Raw genomic sequence first — 22086 nt, 5'->3', positions numbered from 1 at the left:
TTCAACATTGAGCAATTGCGCTGGCTGTCACTCATAGCGTTGATATTCAATTCTGGCTCTTAGAGAGTATTTTTTGAAGGAAAAATTTTGCCCCTTGTTTGTCTTGATGTCTTCATTTTTAGCATCTGTAATGTAATGTTTCTTTCCTCGATGCTTGGAATGATAGGTTTTGCACATTGTGCCTTGCATCTAAGATAATAAATTTTATTTCTTAAAGTGATTGATCCAATTTGATGGATTAACTGTGAGTATTTGAGCTCATTGGTGAAATTCAATTCTTCTAAGTGCAATTCACATTCTAAATTTCCTATCTTTTATTCATGACCACCTCGAGGTATGATGTGTCTTTGAACAGTCAGGGTAGCCTTCGATTCTAGGGTTGCATGTTGTGCCCATAAGTGAAATTTCTTTCTAAACGTAAATGATCATTGGACAAAAATATTCATCATTGGAAAATATTGGTGCTTACTTTTGGCATATCCTCATAGGATCTTGTGAAAACACCCTTGAGTAAGTTCATTATTTTCTCATATTCCTCTAGGGATTGGACAGTTTTGATTCACACTTTTCAAGAATTATCCTTAAATTCAATATTTAATCAAATTCATTTTCAAAATTTGAAGACTTGTTGCGCACATGATAATCGAAAGAATCTTTTATTTCATTGGAATAGAAGGCTTCCATTATTAAACTAAAATAAGGACTCTCGTAAAAAGAACTACTCTTTAAAATCTAACACAACTTGGAGATTCACTAGAGATTAGACACGATGAGATGAGAAATAGGTGAAAAGAGTAGGACAACTAGATTGTGTTTTACCCAGAAGACTCAACATTCGACTTAACAGTTATCTTCACTTTGTCGATGAGGTCCTGAGTAACGTGGTAGAGAGATATACATTTGTCGATATACATTTGTCAATATAATGACCTATAACCTGGCGAAACTCGCAGAACTTGTCACTTTTGTGATTGTTTTGAAGACCATGAGGTATGGATCTAGACTGCAACGGTGAGATCAATCCTTTCTTTATCAACATTTTTAGGGTGATACTCAAAGTAATCTCAAGATCATCAAACTTTCTTCTGGGCTTGGGTTGTTTAACAACATTAATTATCGATTGTGTTGGAGTTGAGTAAGCAATCTTCGGACTAAACTGCTTCATAAACTCTTCCATGATTTCTTCCCAGGTGTGAAGCCAAGACTGTTTTAGCAACATTAGCCATTCAAAAGGGGGTCATTCAAGGGTGGTGCAAAATAATTGTCATTTGTTCACCCCTAAACCTCGAAGATGCATATCCCCAACCTATGTGCATAGGTGACTTCTTGGGCATGAAGTTTCGTCGTACTCAGGCTTGCTTAGTAGTTCATATTTATTCGAAAGATCGATTTTAATCGTTGAATAATCTTCATGTCTACCTTCGTTATTTTGGCATGTCACAACCAGAGGGCATTGGTGAGTACGGTTCATCTAGTTCACAAAACCTTGCATGATTTGACATGGATTAGTTGCGTTTAAGTTTGATGATCCTTGTAGAAATAAATTAAAGATCACGATCAATAAGGGTAAAAGGATTCGACTAAACAACGCAAACTATGTTAAACGACTTGTAATGTCCCGCCAAATGTTAACACAAATCCCAAGGTCAAATCTCAAGGTACAAGGTGACACCTCAAAATTTGGACATGGTTCCCTCTGTTTATATTAGCATTTCACAGAACTTGAAAACCTGATAAGCCAATAACTAACAAATCCTATATATAAAATGTGCCAAAAGTATACAAGATGCGGAAAACGGTAAATTGCAAACAGATAGAGTTAGATCAGAGTTGTGCAAAAGGTAATAATATACAAGATTATAAAAATTTATCATCACTCTAACATAGACCAATCACTCGGCCAAAAACTATATACACCTTCTAGATGAAATGACTCATAGTAGAAGTAGTCCCAATGCTCACCAGCTAGCAGACTCTGGTCGTCGATCTGACCAACCAGATGTTCCTAGACTGATGGTTCTACACTCGCCTCACCAGCTGTAGGCTCTGTAACTATAAAAAAAAAAGATGAAAGGAAAGGGTGAGTAACAATGGTTACCCAGTAGGTCCACAAATAATTCTTACTAATAACTTCACCTAACGTGATCGAGTAATCATACTGAATCATTTCAATACATGCAAAGCTTTACAAATTAAATTATGATTAACTGATACATATAGCCAAGGAAGAGCAACTAAATAGTTTAAATGTCCACATAATATCAGTCATTAATACTCATTATACATTTTCATTCTTATACAAATATAATTGACAACATTGAAATAGTAAATAGGATTTTCAGTTTATAATTCAAATTAGAACAACAGGTACGTATTACACAATGGTGGAGTAATGGAATTAGAGAACTGGGATTCACGATTGGATCGTTCCCAATTAGGACATGATGTTATAACATTTAACTGGATTTTAGTTCTTGATTTTGTGGTCGGTTGCTGCACTTACCACACTGGATGACCATTTATCCAGTTCAGGCAAGCCGTTTGACGTGACTATAAGCAATGAGTCTCTTTTCGATGTGTCAGAATATTTGCCTACTCTATATTTTTAGTGATCACTGACTAATCATTTCATCTATGCCTATCAAGCGTGCATGTGATTCCCAAATCATACAACTTTATTTATATATGACCACATTTACAATACAAGTTCACTGATAAAGATAGAGAAGAATGGACCCAAATTTTAGTTGTGGCTCTACCCTCATACGCGTCCCATACAACGTATGAACTTGATTGTGCATACTGTACATCCTAAGATATTACATAGCTATGGATGATGCAACACACTATCCTTTTAAACATTCACAAGCTCTTTAACAACTCACAAAAAAATATATATATATATTATTTTTATTTAAAAACAGAAGAGAAATTAATACTACAAGATTGAGAATGGATATTCAGTTCCTACCATGCAACAGTGGCCCACTGGCTTAAAATAAATAACTAAATGGAAACATAACTCAGCGCCTTGCGCTAATGAAAATTAAATAAACATGCAACCATAATCATTATCACTGGATATCCATCCATGAACCTACACACAACACATCAATGTAAAATGCAAACATCACCCTTCAGGTGTGATTCTGGCATTTTACCGTTTCATCCATTTTTTTCATTTTCTGGTGTTTTCACTTTTCAACTTTTCAAATCCAACCTTTCTTTTTTAAGCTTTCAAATTCATTTTGATCATTCAATCAAAAACTATCAAATTTTAGTTAAAATAGGATCACAATACGTGTGCGAAGTCAAAATGTCAAAATTGGAAAAGCTAGTGAAAAATTGGCTAAGTGTCAAAAACTTGATTTTTCAAAGTTCTTGAAATTGAAAATGGATTTTTTGAAATTAAAGCCTTGAACATGATATTCGACATGGTAACGCAAAAGATATTCATTTGAAAAGCTGACGAAAACATCGAAATGTATGTTTTATTCTTAAAATCAAAATTTGGATTTTGATCATTTGATATTCGGATCTTGAAACCATTCCCATTATTTCAAAATGGGGGGTAAAATCTTAATTTTATTAAATAACTTAAAGTAAATGGAAAGTAAAAAAGTTTTGGAAAAACTAGAGCAAAAATAAAAAAATCAATTTGGCCAACTTTTCCGGTCTGACGGGGGCGTTGTCAATCTTGATAGGGGCTGACAACGACGTGAAAACGTCTTCGATCCGAGGGGTGTACAGATCCGCTTTTGATTTTTGAGATTTGGGAGTCGCCACCTAGTTATTATGATTTAGGAATCAAATATTAACTCTAACAGATAAAACGCTAATCTACAAAGAGAACAGGTTTGAGGATCACATTACGGGGTTAGAAAGTGTTAGGCACCAACCCCGCTCGGCAAACTCCGGTGTCTACAATTTCCCAAAAAAGACTACATTGCTAAAAGACATAAAATCAATAAAAAAAATAAGAAGTATACCTAGATGATCGCAACTATTTGTTCCCACAGAACTGGCGGAGAGACTCCTCGTATGAGAATACTTACTTTGTTTTCATCACTGGATCCGTTTCTAATCTCCAAGCTGAGCTATCTAGATATGAGTATTTTTTATATTTTTTTGAAGGATTTATGGATATTTTTGAAAGGTTTCTGGGTATTTTTTGAGTAAAAACTGAGATTTTGATGATAGATAGGGAGTTAAAGCATCAAAATTAAGGTTTGGAGGAGGCTAGGGAGATTTTTTGACCTACTTTTTCTAGGGTTTATTTTAACCTGTGAAATTAGGCTGTAAAGACTCCTATTTATAAAAAAATTTGAAAGAATTAGGATTTGACTAGGTCTCCTTTTAGATAAGATAAGATTGTTTAATTAGAATTTTAACTTAAGTCTTATTTGATTGACTAGATTTCTTTAGATTAAGGTTTTAATTAGGAATTTGACTTAAGTCTTATTTGATTCACTAGGTTTCTTTTAAATTAGATTTTTTAATCTTGCGTATAATGAAAGAATATATTTTTAAGTTTAGTGGAGAACCCCTTAATTATATCTTTAATTATTTAAACCCCCAGATGAAAGGGTCTTTTAATAAATATCAAGGGGGTTCCACTTAAATAAGTGGGCAACCATCAACAATTTTGCTTGAGGGCTTTATTGATTAATTTTCTTGGTTCAAATTTTTAAATTAATTTTATTAAAATTTGACTTTATGTTAATTAATATTTTATTTTTAATTTTAAAATTTAAAATTTTTTAAATTAAAAAATTATCGTTTTGCCTCTGAAGAGAACTTTTGCATTTCAAGTCATTTTTCGATGTTCCGAGATATTTTGGAATCGGTTCTTCGTAAAGAATTCAATGGGATTATGGATTTGTGTCATTTATGAACTTTTTGCATGTATGAGGGCATTTTCATAATTTTACCTAATTTGATGAAAATTGACGAAATAGTCTATTTGGTTTCACTTTGTTATTTTATGTGTTCGAAAGGGTATTCCTAAACATAAGGGGGCTCTAAGGATGTTTTGATGTTAGGGATATTTTGATAATTTGATCATTTTTTAGTGTTTTTTTGTCGTAAAATTTTTTTTGTCTGTAAAATAATGATTTCTATGTTTTTGGAGTTATATTTTCCTAGCGTAGCGTGATTTCTATAGTTTTGTTAGTTTGAGATACCTTATCCAAATTTTTAAAATATATCTAGTAAAAAATAAAGCATTGAAATAATCATCCATCATTGGGAACCGTCGCAATCGGGTTGACGAGTTGATTAATCAGGTGAGTACAAAAATGGGGTGTGTACAGATGCCCCTCTTTGGCAGAGGGTTAAAACAAATTAGATGGCAAATCTAGTTTGGTAGATAGTACGATATATGAATACGAAAGCTAGTGACAATTCATTTTATAACCTGATTTAGCAATTCATCGAGACGTTCGGATCCTTGAGGGTAAAACTCTCCCCAAACTAAAAGTTTGTCAAGTCTTTGACCGCAAGCTTTCACTGACGATGTCAGATCCTTAAATTTTATAAAATTCTCCTTGACTAATAGAACAAATGTGCAAGTGTATACACTAGTGTAATGATGATTTTGAAAAAGTGTGCCTCTACTTTGCGCATTCATGAAAAAACTGAGTAAGATGACTGAGCAAAACATGAAATCTAGGAAAACTTGGAAAAATTTTGAATTTAAACAAAGAAAAACTCGAGAAAAAGTTGAGTAAGATTTGAGAAATATCTGAGCAAAAGTTGAATGTCCTACTCTACCTGCCCTGGGTGAAAAGTAATGAACTTATTTTCCTGGGAGTCCTACTCTACCTACTCGGGGTGAAGGAGTAATGAACTTACTTTTCTGGAAGTCCTACTCTATCTGCTCGGGGTGAAATAGTAATGAACTAATTTTCTAGGAGTCCTACTCTACCTGCTCGGGGTGAAAGAGTAATGAATTAATTTTCTTTAAGAGTCCTACTCTACCTGCTCGAGGTGAAAGAGTAATGAACTAATTTTTTGGGAGTCCTACTTTACCTGAAAGAGTAATGAACTAATTTTCTAGGAGTTCTACTCTACCTGCTCGGGGTGAAAGAGTAATAAACTAATTTTCTAGGAGTCCTACTCTACCTGCTTGGGGAGAAAGAGTAATGAACTAAATTTTTTTTAGAGTCCTACTCTACTTGCTTGGGGTGAAAGAGTAATGGACTAATTTTTTGGAGAGTCACATTCTACCTGCTCGGGGTGAAAGAGTAATGAACTAATTTTTTTGAAAGTTCTACTTTGCCTGCTCGGGGTGAAAGAGTAATGAATTAATTTTTTAGGGAGTCCTACTCTACCTGCTCGGGGTGAAAGAATAACGAACTAATTTTCTGAGAGTCCTACTCTACCTGCCCTGGGTGAAAGAGTAATAAACTAATTTTTTTGAGAGTCCTACTCTACCTGCTCGGGGTGAAAGAGTAATGAACTAATTTTTTGAGGAACAAATGGGGGATTAATGTCGTATTTAATTTTTTTTTCCTTTAAAAAACAAAGAGTTGGATTTGTTGAAGGTCAAGTCAACATTTAACTTTCTTTGAACTTCGGAAGTTTGCAAAATTGCTATCAATAAGGTAACCTTTAATTCAAAGTAAACCTTATCCTTTGGGATTGAAATTGATTAGGCTTCAGAACAAAATACCCCTAATTTAACAGGGAACATAGCACTGGGGATAATTGGACATAATTTAAAAAATAAATGCCCCTAGTATAAGGGGGGAAACATTACTCTTTAGAAAAAAAGAAATGCCCTTGTCATGAAAGTTTGAAACCCTTGATTACCGCAAGTACAATAAAGGTTTAACTTTTAATTTTGACTTTTTATATTGAAGATTTTGAGTCAGGCTCAAAGAAATTGAAATAAAATATTTCTTTATGAAATTCATCATAGAATATGTTCTTTCTCCCTGTTGGTTCGCTTAGGAACATGAAGATCTTCAGATCAATCATAGACGAGATACTTGTATCCACTGAGTTTATATTTAGTTCAAACTGCGTATTGAAACTTGATCATTCAGACTTCTAATATTTCTGCTCGGACCGCATTTTAGCTTTTCAACTAACGGAGATTTTTTGTTGCTCCAACTTTTGTCTAGATTGCCTTTCAGATTTTCAATCTAGCGAGTGTGCTCTAACTTTTTCCTAGATCGCCTTTTTAGGTTTTCAATCTAGCAAGCTTACAATTTTTTCTTTTTTTTTTCTCTGATTGTTGCCAAGGCCGTCCTTTAAAATTTTTAACCTTTCGAGCTTACCTTAATTTTTGCCTAAGTTGCCTTTTCAGGTTTTCAACCTAGCAGGCTTTTCTATTTGCTCTAATTGCTCCCAAAGCCGTCCTTTCAAATTTTCAACCTTGCGAGCTTACCTTAATTTTTTGCTAAGTCGCCATTTCGGGTTTTTAACCTAGCAGACTTTTTTTCTCCTTTTGAACTTCTGAAGTTACTATCTGATTATGCTTTGCTACCTTCCTTGACTTTTTCACATGGCACTTAAGAGGACTTTCATGGGTAAGCTTAGGACTGGGCAAAGAAAGGAATTTTGAGGCTCAAAAACCCAAATGCCCCTTGTGTGGTATTATTTTCTTTTTATTCTAATTTTCTTCTCCATTCTGACAATATTTCTTTTTCTTTTAAATTTTTTATTTTTGGATTTTTTTTGTGGCGGAATCTATTTTTTTCTTATTTTGATGTGGTCGAGCCTGAAGTAACTTCACAGGTTGCCTACATACTCCAGAATTTTGGGATCAGACCAAATCGTAGTTTGAATGCTTTCCTCCCCTAGGTTGGGTGATCGGGCTGAGAAAGAAAAAAATGCATTTTTTTAAAAATTACAAAAGGCTGAGAAATGAGATATTGAACTGGGTAGCAAGAAAATTGATTCAACCAAAGATGGCCTCGTTAAATGTACTACCACTTGATCTGGTCAAGGTTGGTTGATTCTGGTAGTTCAATTCTATCATGATTTTGAAATCTAACAGTTTTTTGAGGTAATATTTTTTTAATGATGAACGGACCTTCCCAATTAGATTTGAACTTCCCTCTGGGGTCAAAAATAAGTACTCGATTCTTTTTAAAATCTGATAGTTTTTCAAAGTAGTATTTCCTTGCTGATGGATGGATCTCTCCAATTAAGTTCAGACTTCCTCCTATGGTCGAGGAAAGGTGCTCAAATTTCTTTGAAATTTGATGGTTAAATCCTTGACTTGTAAGTGGCAAACTTTGACCTTCCTGAACATACGAATGACTCATCTTTGATAAGTTTGCATATGGTACAGAACTCTAAGTTATTTTTCTTCAATCAAATTTAGCTCTTCGTACCCAATGATGAGCCTAGTCTATTTCAAGCAATTGCTTTTCCATCAAGACCTTGAGATATGGGATTTCCCTTTCAACTAGTAAGACTATTTTTGTACCCCTGTAGTATGAATGGTAGCTTCTCTAACCAATCCTGGTGCGATTGATACATTTTCTTAATGATTGTCTTGAAACTCTTATTAGCTGCTTCAACCATTCCATTAGTCTAAAGACAGTAAGAAGATACAGTAAGAAGATGATTTTTCATGCTGGATCTTGAACTTTGAAAGCAAAGTGATATCTAGTATGACCCACCATCAAAAATTAATTTCAAAGGTACCCTATTTCGACTTATGATATTTACTTGGATAAATTTTACAACTCGAAAGATAGTGGGAACAACATTGATACATTTTGTAACATCTTCTTTGATCTCATTGATATTTTCATTTTATCAAGCAAGTACCTATTCCATGTCGGATAACACTCATGCTTGCACCTAACCTATCCTCATAGAGTCACGTGAACAAGTCTTTTAAAATTTCTGAGTAAATTCATTATCCCCTTGTGTTCCTCTAGAGATAGGATGGTTTCTATTTGAATTTCTTGGGAACTTTTTGTTCTAAGGTCAATGACCTAATGGTTGAGTCCAACCATTATTTTCTCGTTCAAGAAACAAATCTATCATTGACATCAGATTATTAGTTAATCCGTTAATGCGCTCGAGGTATTCAAAAATTTCCTTTATTCAAATGGGGTGAAAAATGTCGTTCTAGACTTGACAAACTAACTCGACTCAATAGGAAAAGAGCAGACTCGATCTAAAAAAGACATGACCTTGCTGAAAAAAAGGACTCGAGCTAACCCAAATGACTCATGAAAACTCAAAACAACTACCCACAACGGACTTGATTAGGATTGAAGATTGAGACATTGCCTACAACCGGCATGACTAAGGCATTGTGATCTTTAGGGAATAACTATGTAATTTTGAAAGATTTTAAGGTCATTGCTGACAATTCATTTGGTGTTGACATTCGTTCTAACTAATCGGATTAATGACCCTAGCAAAACAATAAACAATTGAGCATAGGTGCAATGATAGCCTTATAACCCCATCCAAGGTGGATTATCAATTTTAGTGTCACCCCCTTGAAAATATTTTAATGAATCCTGAGATTATATTGAATTCTGTGCATTAATCCATTAAACAATCCATTCATACAATGATTATTCAGAAGGAAAATAATTCTATTACATTCTTGAAAATTATTGACAAATAATGTTTTCATTGAATAAAAACTTTCACAAATCTGATTATTTTTTGCAATGATTTTCTTTTTAGAAAAATATATTTTAATAATTTTTCAAAGTTCATGCAAAAAAAAATAGATTTTTTTGTAAAAAAACATATTTCATAAATTTTCCAAGGTCCATGCAAAAAATAGGACTTTTGTAAATCATTTTTCCTTCCCTTTCTTTTTTTTGGAAAATATTTTCCTTCTTTCAAAATGGGTTGGGGCCCAAAGTAGAAAAATGTTTGAATACCATTTTGATATAAATGATTCGACTCATCGTGATTGTTGGATCGAGATGGGCTGGGTAATTATGAATCATTGTCACAATTAAAATGGATTATTTATTGGATTGGTGCACCCATTGATATGGTTGCTTTGAATCAGGTTAAACAAAAGTTTTGGTTATCTTAAGGATAAAATTGTAACTTCCTGATCTCAATAATTTATGAAGTCCATTTCCAAAAAGCAACCTAGGAATACCCACGAAAAGTTTGAGTCATGACCTATAGGAAAGTTTCTAGACTCTAGGTTCACTATGTGCAATGCAATTTATCTGGTCACCCTTGCCCAAGTGCACCTATATACCTCTCAAGCATACTCAATCAGACGGTACGTGGTGACTTGGTTTGATATATTGTATAGGTGATAATCTAAGACTCCAACTCAAATCTCTGAAGTCAAAAGCAGCCAGTTTAATCTCGAATTGTGAGGTGGAGCACGATGTTGAGCAAGGGCACTCTTAAGTCACCTCTCGTCTAGAATAGACGTAGTCTATCCCACTTGTACCGTAGTACATCAGGACAGGATCTCGCTTAGGCACTGATTTTAACTAAGAAGTGTAGTTGGTGAACTTAGATTAACTTCTATATATCGTATAGGTATGAGTCTAGGGTTGGCGATCGAGACATGTGACTTTGCGGCTTACAATAGGACAAAAGGCTCAGGTTGCCCCAACATGAGTGCATCGATATACCTTTCAGAGTCACCTAATCAAACGGTACTGATGCCTAAGTTTTATATACCCTAAGATACGTAATTGGAGTTGTGATTTTCATGAATGACATCGCATCTCCGAAGAGACCGGGCCATGCACTAGTGCCATGTTGGCTATAAGGGACATGCAAGCGTGCAATGCAATGCAATAAAATAAATGTATTAGTGGTGTGTGCCAAATAGGATGGGGTGTGCCCAGGGCATTTTTCAAATAAATAGGTCCATGGGCCAGATCAAATCATCAACATATGGATATCAAGTAAATATTGATCAAGAAATACAAAATATCCAAAACATCCAGTTCGAAATCAAAGCATGCACATCATTGAGATATATCAATCAGACCATGACATATTAGATAAACAATCAATTAGATCTAACACAGAATAACAGTCAGATCTGTGACGCCCCGCCAAACGCTAACACAAATCCCAATACCGCCTCGAGGCACTAGGTGGCGCCTCGAAATTTCGGCATGGTCTCCTCTGTTTATGTTAGCGTTTCACGGAACTCAAACCTGATAAACCATACCAAATAATCCTGTATAAAGCAACGAGAGACAATAGATTTTATGAACAACAAAATAAGCAAGATCAGAGTTGCGCAAAAAGGTATAAAGTTATACAGGATTACAAAGTCTATCCTCCCTCTAACATAGACCTAGCACTCGGTCCCAAAATACTATGTACACCTCCTAGGATGAACAGACTCCTAGTAGAAGTAGTCGTGTTGCTCACCGGACAACGGACTCTGGTCGTCGATCTGACCGACCAGGTGTTCCTCGGCTAATAGCTCAGCACCCGCTGCGCCAACTGAAGGCTCTGCAACTAAAAAAAATGGAGGGAAAGGGTGAGTAACAATGGTTACCCAGTAGGTCCACAAACAATTCCTACTAGTAACCTCCCCTAACGTGATCGAATAATCATACTTCATTATTTCAAAACATGCAAGTTTTACAATTGAAACTACGATTAACTGGTACATATAGCCAGGGATGAGCAACTAAACAGTTGTAAAAATTACACATAACATCAATCATCCATACTCATTATACGTTTTTCATTTATGCAAATACAGTTGACAACATTGAAATAGTAGACATGATTTTCAGTTTATAATCCGAAATATAACACAGATACATAATACAAGTGGTGGAGTAATGGAATTTGAGCGTTGGGATTCACGACTGGATCGCTCCCAGTCGGGACATGATGTTACAACATAAATCTGGCTTTTAGTTCCTGATTTTGTGGCCGGTCGCTGCACTTACCACACGGGTGACCATTTATCCGGCTCAGGCTGGCCGTTTGACGTGACCGTAAGCAATGGGTCTCTTTTCGATGTGTCAGAACGTTCGACTACTACTAGATTGTTAGTGATCACTGACTAATCATCTTCGTCTATGCCTATCAGGCGTGCATGTGATTCCCAAATGACACTCCACTCGTATACGACCACCTTTACAATACACGTTCACTGGTAAAGATAAGTAAGGAATGAACCCGGATTCCAGTTGTGACTCCACTCTCATACGCGTCCCATACCACGTATGAGTTTGGTGGTCCCTACCATACATCCCAGGATAGTGTACCCCTCCGGATGATGTGACACACTATCCCTTCAGGCATTCACAAACCCTTTAACAGCTCACAAAATAGCTACGTACATATATGATTTTTCATTTAAAACAAAAGAGAAATTAACAGAACAGGGTTGAGAACGGATATCCAGTTCCTACCATGCAACCGTGGCCACCCGGCCTAAAATAAACAACAGTACTCAGCGCACGCGCTAACATAATCGGAAATAAACATGCAACCCTTTCATTAATAACCTGGATATCCTTTCACCAACCTACACACAACATACAATGTAAAATGTAGACATCACCCCTCGGGTGTGATTCTGACATTTTACCGTTCATTCCCTTTTCCCATTCTCTCGACATTCTCACTTTTCATCATTTCATATCGACCATCCATTTTCAATATTTCAAAGTCATTCTTTTGGTCTTTCCATTAAAAATCATCAAAGTTTATAAAAATAAAGTCCCAGCGATGCTCAGGACCAAGGCTGTTAAAAAAATAGAGAAAGCTGGTGAAAATTTGGCTAAGTATCAGAAACTCAATTTTTCAAAATTCTCGAAATTGAAAACGGGTTTTTCGAAATGAAAGTCTCGATCATGAGATTCGACACCATATAGTTTTTGTAATCTAATTCAAAGGAACGCGAAAGTTATTTCATTTTGAAAACTTGCCGAAAACGTCGAAAATTACGTTTTGTTCTTGAAACCAAAATTCGGATTTCGATCCTTTGAGATTTGGATCTTAAAACCATTCCCATTGTTCCGAAATGGGGGGTAAAACCTTAATTTCATTAAAGAACTTAAAGTAAATGTTTTTAATGAAATAAAGGGTGAGAAATAGTGTATAAGGTGTGAAGAGGTCAAGCCAAGAGTCAGAACACTGTTCTGATCAAAACTGTGTCTGTCGGTGGCTGTCGGTGGTAGAACCAGGATTCTGTCGGTGGAACCGACATATTGGTCATCGGCAGATGACGGCCCTGCCGACAGAACAAAATTTTCGGGTGCTTCTTGATTTTGTCGGTGGTAGAAGCAACATTCTGTCGGTGGGACCGACAGAATGCCTTCGGTAGGTGTCGGTGGCACCGACCCTTCCCGCCTACAACCTGAACCTCCCTCGCGATTTTTGGGTTTTTCGATCCCTTTTTCGATTTCTTCTTCCATTCTTCGAAGCATTCAACCCACCCACGATTTTGTTATCAAAATTCGATAAAACATAAACAAAACACCTACTTCTACCATGAATTTGAAATCACACCAATTTCTACGATTCAAAAGCAAACAATAAGTTTTGTTTCCAAAACCCTAAATGCACATTGAGAAATCTAAAGTTACCAATAGAAATTGAAAGTCCCCTACATGTTTGTGGATGCCGAAAGCGATGAACTCGTATAAGGATCAAAGTTGGTGGTGAAGGAGTTGGTGTTGAGTTGAGTTTGATGCAAAGTGAGCTAGGGTTTGCAATCCCCTTTGACGACAGCACTCCTTTGCTTCTACAATGAATGGTGGACCTAACTCTCACTCGATGGAACCCTCGAGGAAGATGTGTTAAGATTCACTCGAACCACACGGCTGGATTTTGATGGAGGACGGGAAAAACAAACGAGAATGGGTTAACAAGGAGGGTGAGGTTGTAGCTATCGTCGTAGCCGACAACTTTGTCTTCTTCGTCGAAGTTCAACGGTCATTCGTTCTTAACGGATCTTGAGGAGAAAAGAGGAGAACCCTAGGTTTTTGGGAAAATCTGAGCTTTGGATGCTTTGGAGAAGAAAGAAAGTGATTGAAAAGAAAATAAATTTTCTTTTATAACAAGGGCGAGGACATACTTGTAATTTCCTTATTATTTCCAGTTTCGACCGTAACTTGACTATCCGGACTCGAAAAATGACAAACGAGTATTCTATTTTGAATAATTTTTCGCTACGGATCTAATGAAATGTCGAATTTTCCTGATTCTCCCTCTAACGAAAATTTTACTGTATGAGTCCCACTCGACGCGAAATTCGAGGATTTGTTAACTTTTTCACCCGAACTTGAATTCAAACTTGCTTATAGGCTAAAGTATATATTTCGATCGTTTTGAAACTAATGGCGAAGTCGATCTTCAATAAAAACGAGCATAGCATAATCCGAGTACTTGACTCTAAGTTTCCTTTCTAAAATATTCTTCAAATAAATACTATCTGATTTCCTCGAGATACGAGTTAAAAATACGGGGTGTTACAAGATCCAACATTGAAACAAGCACAATTTTTATTTATTATATATATATATATATATATATATATATATATATATATATATATATATATATATATATATATATATATTGGTCCAATCAAAGATCATTTTAGGTGACCCTAAACAAATCGAGATTCTCAAAGAATATTGAATTGAGGATAAGATGGTAGTTGTTGAGATAAGGAGTAATGACTATCTTTTCTTTTTTTTTAACAAATTGATTTTTTTTTAAATAGAGGAAAACAAAATTATTACTAATTACTACAAAAAAAACTTGAAAACACCACCCAAAATAAAATAAAATAAAAAACCTACAGCCACACCAACTTATACATTCACCATCAAAGAAATTATTATAATGTGTCACATGCAAAAATTGGTGTGACAATAGAAAAAGAAACTCTCTTTGGCCATAGAAAGGGTTGCCAACAAGTCTATATTTAAAAAAAAGAACTTTATAAAATACAAAAAAAAAAGAATTATATATATCAAAAATTCTGCGAGAAAGTGGTATTATCCCTTCCATACGTGGCAATTTCAAGAGATATTAAAAATCGTTCATCTAATAAAAAAGATGTTGATCTTGTTCTCTGGTTCACGATGTGGTGACCCATTAGTCATGAATGATTACATTTCGATCGAGCAATAGAAGTGAGTCAAATAAAGCATACGACCATCTTGACCCAAGAATCTACTTAAGTAGGATAAGTGCCATCACAACCGTTGGATATCTCACCATTAGTACCAGAAGCATTATTACCAATGTGAAAGGCAAGATTACCCCTGGTATCAAAGCTATGAAATCTTTACACTTGAAGAAAAGTGATTTCTTCCAAATTGTTAGCACTTTCTCTTGTCGGTCGAATTCTTGTTTCAGTCCTTCTAAAATGATTTTGGGTACACCTTAGTCATTGAAAACTGTTACAGTCGATGGCTATTTTCACTTCAGCCTTACGAAAGAGACGATCGATTAAAAGAAATTATCACAATCAAGATCTAGATTAGAGCAACAAAATAACAGATACGATCGATTAAAAGAAAGGCGTCACAGCCACTAGAATCGATAGGGTAGACATTCTTCAAACGAAAAGAAAATCAAAGATAGAGATCGACATCGAGCGAAAGATTACTCGTATGATCTCTGATTTTTAGTGAATCTTTGCTTTCTTAGCTCATGAAGAAGATCACACTCCCTACAAATTTCTGGGTTCATCGTTACAGTCCAATCAAGGGGTAATAGAAAGATAGCAAACCCAACCATCTGATCCCTAACTTCAGATCCATCTCCAAAGGAAAAAAAAATTGGGATTAAACCTTTCTTAAAAAAATTTGGGTTTCAAAATAAAAAGCTTCGTTCGAAGAATCAAACCAGATTTTTAGGAAAAAATCAAAATTTTTATTTTTTTTACTGTTCTAATCGATTTAGATTGAGAGGGAGAGAGAGAGAGAGAGAAACGCCTCTCTTTTTGCTATTTTTCATCCTCTTCTTTCTCATTGGAGAAGAAGATAGATATAGGAAAAAAAATGCTTTTACTATTGGCACTCCACGCAAAAAAAAATTATTTTTTATGATTTTTTTTTTTGTAATTTTCTTTTCTTGGAATTCTCTCCTCATCACAAACAACATTAAAAAATAATTTTTTTATTTATTAGCACATCACTCACAAATAATTTATTTTCGCAACTTATCACCCATACATATTAACGTGCTAAAAAAAAAAGATTTTCATCCAAAAAAAAAATTTCTTTTAAAACTCTATAGCTTCTCATCCCAACGACCATCATTCCGTCCTCAATTCATATGTCAATTTGAATATTTCATTTTTTAGAGTCATCCCAAAATAACCCTAGATTGAAATATAGAAAGAATGTGCCAAAATAAAATATTCACCATTCAAACAAGTAATCACTAATCGAGTCAAAAAGAATGATAAAAAAACAAAAATAAACAAAGAACAAACAACTAAAAATAAAATAAAAAACTAGGTCGTTCTGGCAATGCTTCCCATACTTGGGACTTTTCAAGTCTGATCCTCAATAATCTCCAGTAGAGTCGCCAATGAAAGCGCCCTCGATCCACGGGGTGTGTGGATCCGCTTTTGATTTTTGAGGTTTGGGAGTCGCCACCTAGTTATTATGGTCTAGGAACCAAATATTACCTTAACAGATAAAACGCTAATCTACAAAGAGAACAGGTCTGGGGATCACATTACGGAGTTGGAAGGTGTTAGGCACCAATCCCGTCCGACAAACGTCGATTTCTATTATTTTTCAAAAAAGACTACATTGCTAAAAGACCTAAAATTAATATAAAAAAATAAGAAGTATACCTAGACGATCGCAACGATTTGTTCCCTCAGAACTGGCGGAGAGACTCCTCATATGATATTTCTTACTTTGTTTTCGTCACTGGATCCGTTTTTTATCTCCAAGTTGAGGTATCAAGATCTGAGTGTTTTCTATATTTTTTTAAAAGATTTCTGAATATTTTTGAAAGTTTTCTACGTGTTTTTTGAGTAAAAATTGGGTAGGTAGGGAGTTAGGGCTCAAAATTAGGGTTTCGATGAGCTAGGGAGACTTTTTGACCTATTTTTTTAGGGTTTATTTTGACCTACGAAATTACGTTGTGGAGGATCCTATTTATAGATTTTTTTGAAAGAATTAGGATTTGACTAGGTCTCCTTTTAGATAAGATAAAGTTGTTTAATTAAGGTTTTGACTTAAGTCTTATTTGATTGACTAGGTTTCTTTAGATTAAGATTTTAATTAGGAATTTGACTTAAGTCTTATTTGATTCACTAGGTTTCTTTTAAATTAGATTTTTTAATCTTGTGTACAATGAAAAAATATATTTTTAAATTTTGTGGAGAACCTCCTAATTAAATCTTTAATTATTCGGACCCCCAGATGGAAGGGTCTTTTAATAAATGTCAAGGGGGCTCCACTTAAATAAGTGGACAACCATCAACAATTTGGCCTGAGGACTTGATTGATTAATTTTCTTGATTCAGATTTTTAAATTAATTTTATTAAAGTTTCACTTTATGTTAATTAATATTTCATTTATTAATTTTGAAATTTAAAATTTTTAAAATTGAAAAATTATCATTTTGCCCCTAAAGAGAACTTTTGCATTTCAAGTTATTTTTCGATGTTCCAGGATGTTTTAGAATCGCTTCTTCGTAAGGAATTCATTGGGTTTGTGTCATTTACGAACTTTTTGCATGAAACAATTGTGAACCCTATGAGGGGCATTTTTGTAATTTTGTCGAATTTAGTGAAAATTGACGAAATGATTTATTTGATTTCACTTTGTTATTTTATGTGTTCGAAATGATTTTCCTAAGCATAAGGGGGCTCTAAGGATGTTTTGATGTTAGGAATATTTTAGTAATTTGATCATTTTTTAGTGATTTTTATCGTAAAACTTCTTTTTGGGATTATATTTTCCTAGCGCAGCGTGGTTTCTACAGTTTTATTAATTTGAGATACCTCATCTGAATTTCTAAAACATATCTAGTAACAAATAAAGTATTGGAATAATCATCCATCATTGGGAACCGTCGTAATCGGGTTGACGAGTTGATTAATCAGGTGAGTGTAAAAATGGAGTATCTACCATGACACCAATAGCTTCTGACGGTGGTGCCGTCAACAAGCTCCAGCTTGCTCGAAACTTTGAATTTTCGATCATTTCTTCGGGTTTCTCTCCATTCTTCGAATCCGTCAACCCACCCATGAATTTAATGTTTAAACTTGATAAAAACACATGAAATCTCTAATTCTAATCATGAATTGAAAATTAAACAAAAGATTTCTACAATTTACAAATACGACATATATTCGATAAAAATTATTAAATGTATGTTTTGAAATCTACGTTTACTAGTAAAAAATGAGAGTCCTCTACATGAGTTCGTGGTTGTTGGATGTGGAAAGCTAGCACAATAATCAAGGTTGGATGGCATGAGAGTCAAGGTTGGGCTGATTTGAGTACAAAATGAAAGAAGGTTTTGCAAAGCTTTTAACGAAAGCACTCTCCTTCTTTTCTACAATAGAAGATGAGTCTTCTACTAACGACATGAAGCTCCGAATTGGTGGTATCCAAACTCACTCACTAATTTTTATGAGATATAGAAAGGAAGAAGGGAAAGTAAAGATCCAAGGTGATGAAAATGTAGAGCTCGTTGATGTCGATTACTTTTGTTTCTTCGTCGACGATCAACACGGACTCGTTTGCAATAGAACTTGATAAGAATGGGTTGAAACCCTTGGGTTAAGAGTGGCTGGTGTTTGGTTCTTTAGAGAAGAAGAAAAAGTAATAAGAGAAAATTAACTTTCTTTTAAATACAATGGGCTGAGGGCATCTTTGTAACATTTTCCATTGTTTATAGTTTTAGCAGTAACTTGACTACTCGGACTCGAAAAATGACAAATGAGTATTCCATCTTGAATATTTTTTTCGTTGAGGACCTAATGGAGAGGTCGAATTTTCTTGATTCTCTCTCTAACGAAAATTTTATTCTTTTAGGTCCCACTCAACACAAAATTCGAGGATTTTATAATTTTTTCATTCGAGCTCAAATTCAAGCTTGCTTGTAGGCCAAAGTATATATTTCGACCTTTTTTAATCTAATGAGGAAGTCGATTTTCATTGAAAATGAACATAACAAGATCCGAGTATTTTACCCTAAGTCTTTCTTTTAGAATTTTTCTCAAAATTTTTCAATTTGATTTTCTCGAGATACGAATTAAAAACTTGGGGTATTACACGACTTGAGATAATAACCTGGGTAGAGATGTATTAGACAAACTTGACACAAAATGGGATGACGTAGAATGTCTTAGAGCAATTTCGACCAAATAAAATATTTCCTTTGTTATTGAATCTAAATACATCATTTATCATCATCAGGTTCACCAAAATGAAAAATTATTAGAATGACCTTGTCAGATGGGCAAGGTGAGGTGACTGGTTTAATTCATTTGATCAGACCGATCAAAATGAGATAATGGGAACCCTTCGATTTGACTGGCTCCATGAATGAATCCATGTAACCAATCAAGTTGTTGGTTTTATTCAGATTGATCTGACCTAATGGGCTAAACTAGCCACTTCTTTGCTTATAATTAATTGGTCTATTTGATTTTGTAAAAGTTGATCAAAATATTTGTTCGAAACAGGTCAATTGATTAGCTATGAACTATTCTGATCCATTGGGAGGAACTGAGTAGTTTATGACAAAGAACCAATCAGTCTAACTGATTTAGTGTAATTCAATAAGACCTATTTTCAATTAAATCGATCGATTGGTTGATGTACACTAGGTGCATCCTAATGGATTGGTATAGTTTATTAATTAAATTGATTTTCTTGGGTCGGACCAATATTACGGACGGTCCACTCACTTACATTTTTGTTAGATTGAATAGAGCAACCTAGGAACACCCTCGATAAGTTGAGTCGTGACTTATAGGAAGGTTCCCAGACTCTAGGTTTATTACATGGAATGCAATTATCTGGCCACCCTTGCCCAAGTGAACCTATATATGTCTCGAACATATTCAATCAAACGGTATGTGGTGCCTTGGTTTAATATACCGTATAGGTACGAGGTTAGGGTTGTAGCTTTCATAATGGTTTAACGTCCCACAAGGAGACCGACCACATGATAGTACTACATTGGCAATCAGGACATGCGACTATGCAGCTTACAATAGGACAAAAGCTTAGGTTACTCCAGCATGGGTGCATCGATATACCTTTCAGGGTCATTTGATTAAACGATACAATGCCCCAGTTTTATATACCATAAAGGTACATGACTGGAGTTGTGGTATTCATGAATGATGTCTCATCCCATGAGGAGATCAGACCACACAATAATACGATGTTGGCTATAAGGGACATGCAAACGTGTAATGCATCATAAATTAAACGTGCTAGTGGTGTGTGCAAATAGGGTAGGGTACTCCCGGGACGTTTTTCGAGAATAATCCAACCATACATCTTACATACATCCATCAAAACCAATCAAGAGAAATAAACAATCAATCACATCCAATCACATACCAATGAAAGAAATGACAAAAACCATAAAGTCATTACTTTTGGTCATAAAAAGAAATTTTGACTTTATGACCTCTACATGCACCAAAATTAGAGTTCATAAAGTCAACTAAATTTCATTAAAAAAAATCAATCTAATCCATCCACGTGCACAAAATCTATTGAGTCAACTCACGTGCAAATTTTATAAAAGAAAAATCAATTTTAAACCCCCTACGTACATGAAAATCAGTGACTTGACCCACATGCCAATTTTATGTTCTTCAAAACCAGAAAATCTACAATTCTTTAAAAAGAAATCAAACTGTCCTCAAAACCTTATAATGCCTCTATGCGTGGATAGTCAAAGACCTTGATTTCATGATACATTTATTCATTATTGTAGGTGATCATTAACCCAAAAATAAATAAGTGAATCTTACCGGAAATAAGTTGATCAATATGAGAAGTAAAGCAGTCCAAACTTGAGCCCAACAAAGATGAACAAATATGGGTTGGTCGATGTGATTCCTTCAGAGGGAGGAATGTAAGGAGTATAAGAATACGTCACTCAAAATCCAATTATAAACTTTATCTTGAACACTTATCCGAATCCAGACAGAAAATCGTTGGATCCATTCATTTCAAAGATGTACCGATAAGAATGGTGATAAACCAAAAAAAAAAAATTTGGAAGGTAATGGGGGGTATTTAGCGGACCCCCAGCCGACTAAAGAAAGTTACAATCTCACATAGGATTTGTCCACGGCATCCTCATTTACAATGGAATTTAGCTGTGTTGGAAATTCAGAAGGATACAAAGTTGAACTTTGAAAAGATCTATACCACGACGCCAAAAAATCTGCAATCTTATTTGTTTCTCTATAGATAAACGAGAATCAGACCTCTTGAAATGACCTTGAGAGCTCCTTAATAGAGTTGATCATCCTTCTTGCATACCAAGGCATAATAGCTTGACCCGAGATAAATTGGACAGCAAGCTTAGAATCAAAATCCACACACAGCTTGTTAACTTGTAGAGAGATAGCCAACTTCAACCCTTCTTTAATAGCCCGGAGTTCATGCATTAGAACATTGTCTCCCATAATACAGCTGGCATGAGCTGCTAGAGGTGATCCTTGATCATCCCTTATAATGGCCCCTTGGCCCCCATAGAGTCTTCTAAGAGATCCATCTGTATTAAGAGCGTGCCATCCCCAAGGAGGTTTTTTCCACTGGCATCTAATACACTCCTTGTAGTAAAATGTCACATTAATCGCCCAATAGTCAAAAAACTGTCTAGAATAAGGATGTCTTCAACTTTTAGCCTTAAGTAAGAGAATCTCAATCAAACATCATTAGTGATTAGTCTTTCGATCTAAGAAGCTGGCAAGTATTCATTTTGGAAAATTCTCCGACATCTTTTTGTCCATACATGGTAGATGAAAGCACAAAAACTGTTTCTTTTGACCTCAGTGGCCGAGTCATTACCTTTCCAATTTTTTGTGATCCACTCGATTTCGAATTCCCATGAGGAAAGCACTCTCGTAGTAAGGGATCTTTTGAGAACATTGATCCATATCTGTTTGATGAAGGGACATG

Source organism: Akebia trifoliata, chromosome 7 (genome assembly GCF_017979445.1).
Source record: "Akebia trifoliata isolate Shusen 1 chromosome 7, ASM1797944v1, whole genome shotgun sequence".
Lineage (NCBI taxonomy): Eukaryota > Viridiplantae > Streptophyta > Magnoliopsida > Ranunculales > Lardizabalaceae > Akebia > Akebia trifoliata.
Note: the sequence above shows the minus strand (reverse complement) of the source record.